Here is a 7,189-nt window from a genome sequence, read left to right as displayed (position 1 = left end):
TCTTTCACGCTCTCCCACCTCCGCTATAAATTAGTGGAAGTTACGTACTATCGTACGTATCGACTGAAGTCAATACCTATCTTGAGTAGCATCAAACATTCATGGTACTCTTCAGTCTGAACTTCTTTTCTCTTATTTCTTTCCCATTAATAATTAACCAGCAAAAGTCACTGCTTTACCATTCTTGATTCTATGTAACTGCGAGTGTGCATATCGTTCAGCATTGGCTCGAAAATCGTGGGGACTGTGCAGTGCACGCAGCAACTACAATCACACCAGCCAGCACGCGAGTATGACTTTTATAGAATTTCAAACTACACATTGCACATTTATCTATCTCCTTTTCTAGAGAATTTTCTTGCGTAAATGTATTTCCTTTTTTTGCGAGTTGTCTCGAAGATATCGATGTTCTTCTTTCGCGGATTGTCTTTCTGTCGCTTTGAAGTAAATGTTGCAGGCACAGAACAGTTCTCACATCAGTCACGTGCCAGTTTTACGAGGTGGTTGTCTATGCGGGGGACGTCGACTTTGTTGTAGAGTGTTGTGTTCCTTATCATGTACTTGTTGTGTAGGGCTGTCCGTGAGCAGCTTCTTTCGAATTTGTGGATTTCTTCAATTGTGGCTCCGTTCATATTCGTAATCAGATTAGTAATATCTAACATATTATTTGAACTAAAATAATTTGAACTAAAACAACTAGTAATCTAGTTGTAAACTGTAATGATTTGAACTAAAATCTTTTGGCACAACATCAAATGGCAAAAATAGATTACTTTATTATAGAGAGCACAGCTATGTACAAGCAAGTTCTAATTCAGAGAATTGACACAAGTGCGGCTCTTCAGGATGTGCTCAGGATCTGTTGTGTCTCGTTCCATAAGAGTATGCACCAATCTCTCGAGGAGTCGCCTGTTAGTCAACGTTTCGTTTTCACTGAGTCGAGCACATAACAGTGAAATATGAGAAAGATGAGCTCATCATCTGCAAAAAGAAATATCATATTTTCCTGTTTCTTTTCCTGACCTGATCCGTGGATTGTTACTCTGTTAACTGGACGCAGCTAATTACCATCGAGAATCCCTCGTAACCCAGATCGTACAAACCACCCAAGTTACAGCGCATTTCTTTCATGCTTCTCATCAGCATGAATAATAATATTTTCTGTGATCGTAACGGGATACAGTACCATGCCGAACTGCATCTATTTTCATAGAACAGTGATTACTTATCTGTCATATATGAAACATGAATTACATGTTGAAACGGTTAGACTCACATATTATTGGAAATGTACGAGCTAGTGTTTATCACTCTCTGTCCACTTAAATTGGTCAAATACATGATGACAAAGTGTAATAGAACGTCGTTGACGGAGAAAAACAGATTCGCGAAATCTTGCGGGTTCTGTACTGCCAAAAGCAGCTTCGCATATGTACAAAATAGAAATTGTTTCGTTACAGTGATTTGCCGCCGATTAATTCGCGAATGCTTTCTGTGATGCTTACACGGTATAAGTTCAAAGCGAACGAAATGACAACTGCGAGAACCGCCATTAAATACGACACCATCAGGTTGCTCATGACATCATCGAGCGTGCTATATTAACGAATTTCCAACGTTTCAGTTGTCAGCGTCGACCATCGATCGTTGCAAAGTGGAAAAGATATAAAAGTTGTAATATAAAATACAATGAAAGAAACCACAATGTTGTTGCAATATCTGATCGATGATACCAACGCAGCAGCTCGTTTGTGTAGCTCCACAACTGGTCGTACTTGTATTAGCTCTGATGTATTTGAGTGTACCACGTTGTCGATTGCTACCTCAACTCGGTAACTGAAACCAATTAACATACACTCAAACCTCTTATAACACGGTATACGGAACCTACGGTATTTAACAGCGAAGCCCATGCTTCACCAGCCGCTAAGAAAAAGAGGAACACTACGATTATGGCTATGGCTATGGGAGGCACAAAAGGTGACTGTCCGAAGAACTAGAGAGGCCTTTATAGACTTCCTTAGGACTTAGAGGACTTACATGACCTAGGTAGACCTCTGTGGATCCCTTTAGGACCTGGACGGGCCTCCATGGAGCTCCTTCACTCCTCTCCACACCACCCCAAGCTTAGAGGGACCTCTATTGACCCTCCGCCAGCACCCCACCTAGGACTAGAAAGACCTCTATGGACCTTCTCTATGACTGTATCTAGCTCTTCCTCAAGGGAGCCTATTAGTTCAAGTCTGTCCATCACCCTTAGATAGTTGTGATTCGGCCTGGATTAACTTATTGCTTCAAGCAAGAATTGCGTCTCCCAAGATAAAGAAAATGTGGTTCTGCGACCACATAATAGCAATTTATGACGATATTCATGCTCCGGAGCAAAAAAGTACTTAGTGGGGCAATCACCCAGTCAGCCAGGCCTGCCTCAAGCAATCGTACGATGCCAGCAGATGGCAAGCATTACGCTGGCAGAACGCGCTCGAAGCTCAGGATGCTTGGGATATGCTCAGTTTTGGACAGCGTCCCGACAACTAAACATTTTATTTCTGATGAGCGTCTGTACGCGCAGCTGTAGCTTGTTCTGCCGTCCGTTGGAACAGGGCTTTGGGCATGGGCAGAACGAAACCAGGAAGCTGCCGGCTGGACTCTGAATCTGCCTTTGTTTAAGAGGGCAACACGGTCGCACTGATGTGGCGAACGCCGCTTTACAGGACAGCACCGTCGGTAAGGGTAGGTCGCACTAATGTGGCAGATGTAAGCGAAGTAAATTTCTATTGTACCAAATATACAGCACCCGTCCTTTTTACTGACAATTCGAAATACCAATTTTTTAATACAGAATTATATATTTATTATATTTTGTACACATTAAAGGAGAAAAAAACGAGGGAAACAGCATCCGCCACATCTGTGCGATCGTGCTGCCCTCTTAGACAAAGGCAGATTCGGGATCCAGTCGCCAGCTTTCTGGCTTCCTTCTGCCCATGCCCAAAGCTCTGCCCAAACGGACGGCAGAACAAGTTACAGCTGCGCGTACAGATGCTCGTCAGAAATTGAGCCAATCCTGCCTTGAGCAGCTCGGAACGTAGCTTCGGCAGTATTCTGCCCGTTCTCCGCCCTAGGCAGGGTCTGCACAGGGCAGGCCTGGTTGTCTGGGCGCACCCTGCCAGCATAAAACGATATGTATTCGGACGCAGATGCCAGCTTTATGCTGGCAGGGCGTGTCGACACAAGCTGCGGTCAGCTGCTCGGGCATTACTGTCCCCAATTCTGCCCTCGTAAGAGGGCAGCACGGTCGCACTAATGTGGCGGTGGCATTATACAGGGCACTAACACAGGCGAGATACCTCGTCTGTGGCACTAGTGTTAGTGCGACGCAGAATCAGAATTGCGACCGTGCTGCCCTCTTACGAGGACAGAATTGAGGGCAGTACTGCTCGAATAGCTGCCCGCTGTTTCTGCCAGCAGAAAGCTTTACTTCTGCGGATGCAGTTGCCGTCCAAAATCGAGCATTTTGTTTACTGGGGCAAGTGATCACCGATGCCAATCGTTATTCCTATGAGGTCCGTATGGTACAAGCGAAAATGAGATTCCTGAACATAAGTTTGCAGATATAATTCTAAGATACCTGGCAATTTCAAGCAGTCCACACAGATAGGCAGAAATCACAGCGACGGCCGATTCCGTGCTTGCTATCGATAGGAGACCCATCATGTTAACAAATACGAAAAAAATGCTAACCCAATCAGTTTGCCGGTTTATCTCAGGATAGAAGAATCCGAATATGTGCAGATATTGGAGTTGCGTACCGAGGCGTAGTATTGTGGGAATCAGTACTATCACAGACATGTATCCTATTAGTACAGCCGTTAGGCCTGGAATTCAGGGTTTCATTAATTGATTTCTGCGATGGACATATCTTTGGGACCAAGGCAAGACAACTCATGGTCACACATATGAAATTTTATAAAAATCTGTTCAGTATCAGTACCTAAAAATGCTAAGATCACGCGTTTCGCCCATTTTATTTGCCTCGCAAATATCTCCAATTCGACAGGATCTTTCGTCACGCTATAATCGTTTGAAAAACTATCGAACACAGCTCTCATCTAGAGACATATAGGAGGACATGTAACGAGATGTTAAGATTACACAAGTTGTGTGTTGTATAACGAATATAATAATAACATTAATATTACTAAACGATAGTGAACGTGTTCTGTAACTTACTAATGGACGGTTGACCGCAAAGCCAACGTACCGTAGAAAATACAGTGTCATTGGGCAAGTGAACGATAACATCATCAGTACATTGTACAGTGATTTTTCTACCCACCTTAGCGTCGATATCTGAACAAATAACCGGGATAACAGTGGATACTAATTTTACATGAAACGAGAAGATGGCTGGCTAACGTAGAACAAACTGAAAATGGCAACATTGTATCAGCAAAATCGGCAATGCTCGGTATCTAGCTGGTAACTTTCCATGTTGCAGTCTTAAAAAGGTCGCTAACTGGCCCCTCTATTTGGGTAGTAGATGGTGCTAGAAAACTACTGTTTTTTAGCAACGCCAGATTTCCAGATTCAGGAACTTTTGTTCGTGTAGGTAGAGACCCACGTTACCGGCGACTGATGAAATCGTGTAAAAAAACCGTCAAAAACCGTCAAGGTCAACTATTCTATAAACTTTTTCGGATAACAATTTTTAATTTGGTTTTGGTATGACACTAGAAAACAGTAGTAAGACTGACGAGGTTTTGCCATTTTCGTGTCACGTTCGACATGAATTTTTCATAATTAAAATGTGGGAATGTCTCCAATGGCACAAATCTAATAAATAATCAAATCATAATTACCTGTATCACTAAGAGGCTGAGATAAAGCACAGAAAGCGTGGCTCTCTGAACCGTTCCTAGTAGAGATTCGTCGTAAGGCCATAGCGCAGTAAAGCACAACAGAGAAGAGTATATACTGAAGTGCTTCCGAAACTCCTCCATTTCGTTCAATGTTAAAAAAATATCTGCATGGAAAGTTTGTGATACCACGCGACTTCACCTCAGTAACATTAATTTTTCACGCGGTCCCACTTACGCTATAAATGTAGCGCAAATTACGATCTTCCGGCTGGTATCGATTGATGTCAATACTTGTCTTGAGGTAGCATCAAACATTCATGGAACTCCTCATTATGGGCTTCCTGTCTCTTATGTCTTTTCCGTAAAAACATAAAATTTCCTGCGTATTGTCTCGAAGAAATCTATTTTCTTCCTTTGCGGATTGTCTTGCTATAAAACAGAACAAAGGGAAAGTAATTGTTACGAGTTTCTATTCCACGCTGTCACTATTATTATTAATTATTGCGTAGAGATACTGACTACATTTTTTTTTAACAGAACGTTTATTGTACCAAACAAAAAATATAATATTTACAGGTAGGTACAACAAACTTAAACGCACAAAAGTATAACAATAAATAAATTAATAACTAGACTAAAGGCTCCGTTTTCGGAGCACGCACGGTCTTACAATTAAATTCTGTTTGCACTTATTGCTACTATTTACACTTATACTAGATAGTTTATCTACTTATGGATACAACATATATATACAGCATAGCACAGGAACTGCATAATCAATCTTACATTTCGGAGTGAAAACAAATTAGTACTTACTTACTAAACTTATACTAATGATGTCCTTAATATTAATTTTATTTATTTACATTGTTATTTCCAACGTAATCTATCGCTGATTGTATAAATTTAATATAAATATAGTACATTTTCGGTTATTATTCGTATATCTATTAAATACTTACAGCTAGGTAAAAGAACAATAGCGGAACAATAACCTAATACTAATAACAAATAATATTATCAAATAACACTAATACTAATAAAAAAATAATGGAGTAATTGAGTAACACATTATTAACATGTTGGATTCTTATATACATTAGGTGGGATAAAATAAAAATATATTACTCCCCGACGGGGAATCGAACCCCGGTCTCCCGCGTGACAGGCGGGGATACTGACCACTTTTTTTTTTTGAAAACATACGTTTATTCGGCCAAAAAAAATAACAAATATATACATAACAGGAAAACTTAACATAACAGAACAAATATTTCCTTAAACGTATAAAAGGAGAAAGTGGTTTATAGAGAAAGCTTAAGATTAATGACTCGAATGTCGAGTACGCGTAATCTGGCCGGTCACGTACATATTGCACTTATTGCTAAATATCTTGTTAAAAAAAAAGATAAAGGAACAAAATTTATTTTGGGGTTGAGTATAGGGAAGGCGAGGTCCTATACTTTGTCAATCGCAAGGGGGGAGAACAAAAAGAATATATATATATATATATATAACATAAGACAAAAGATATTCTCCCCGACGGGGAGTCGAACCCCGGTCTCCCGCGTGACAGGCGGGGATACTGACCGCTATACTATCGAGGAGGAAGCGATATTCCAAATTTTGTTATGACTATATAATATTGCGATTATTATTTAATACGTTTCGTGCCACCAGTATTTTTTCGGGTCCTGTTTTAGTATAGGTGTCTCTGTCGTATTCTGTTAATTTGTATTTATAACGAATTTCGGGATGGTTGAAGCTGATGTTGCTGTCAAATGTCAGTCCTTTGTCGTATGTTTTTCTGTTATCTGTTATCTTCATCTGTATTGAAATGTGAAGTATTGTATGTTGTTGTTTTTCAGTGTCTCGCAAGCTATTTTGTATTTGTCGATTGAGGTTGTTTGTAATATTTGTTTGTTGTTGCTGATACTTTTTATGTAGAAATCGTTCATGTGTAGTTTGAGTAGGTTAACTTTCTGTTTGTTCGTGTCTATATGTAGTATGATCGGTGGTGGTTTGTGTGTGTTAGTTGTGTTGTCTGTGTTGACTATCGACTATCTTTCGATTGAAAGTACGCCTTCTTGTTTAGTATATCTATCTTCTGTTCTTTGCTGTGAAGTGATGATATCACCGCGTTGGTTGCCATCCGCTTCGACTCTAGTGTGGTGTTGCTGGTCCCTGGTCTATCGTCATCTGGTCTCGACCTCTTTGACGTAGCTGGGGTTGATGCCGCTCGCTCTTTTTCTCTTGACAGGGTGAATTTCGTCCAGGTGTCGATGTCTCCTCTTTTGTTAGTATCATCGTTATCGATGTAATCTTCC

General features: G+C 40.6%; 1 non-coding gene across 1 annotated transcript; it reads right to left on the bottom strand.

Moving 5' to 3' along the window:
• Positions 1–6,397: 6,397 nt before the first annotated feature.
• Trnad-guc (transfer RNA aspartic acid (anticodon GUC)) lies at positions 6,398–6,469 on the bottom strand. Its single transcript has one exon. It is a non-coding gene; the product is annotated as a tRNA-Asp (tRNA).
• Positions 6,470–7,189: the final 720 nt, after the last annotated feature.

The sequence above is a fragment of the Lasioglossum baleicum genome, chromosome 10 (genome assembly GCF_051020765.1).
Source record: "Lasioglossum baleicum chromosome 10, iyLasBale1, whole genome shotgun sequence".
NCBI lineage: Eukaryota > Metazoa > Arthropoda > Insecta > Hymenoptera > Halictidae > Lasioglossum > Lasioglossum baleicum.
This window is presented reverse-complemented; position numbering and strand designations above follow the sequence as displayed.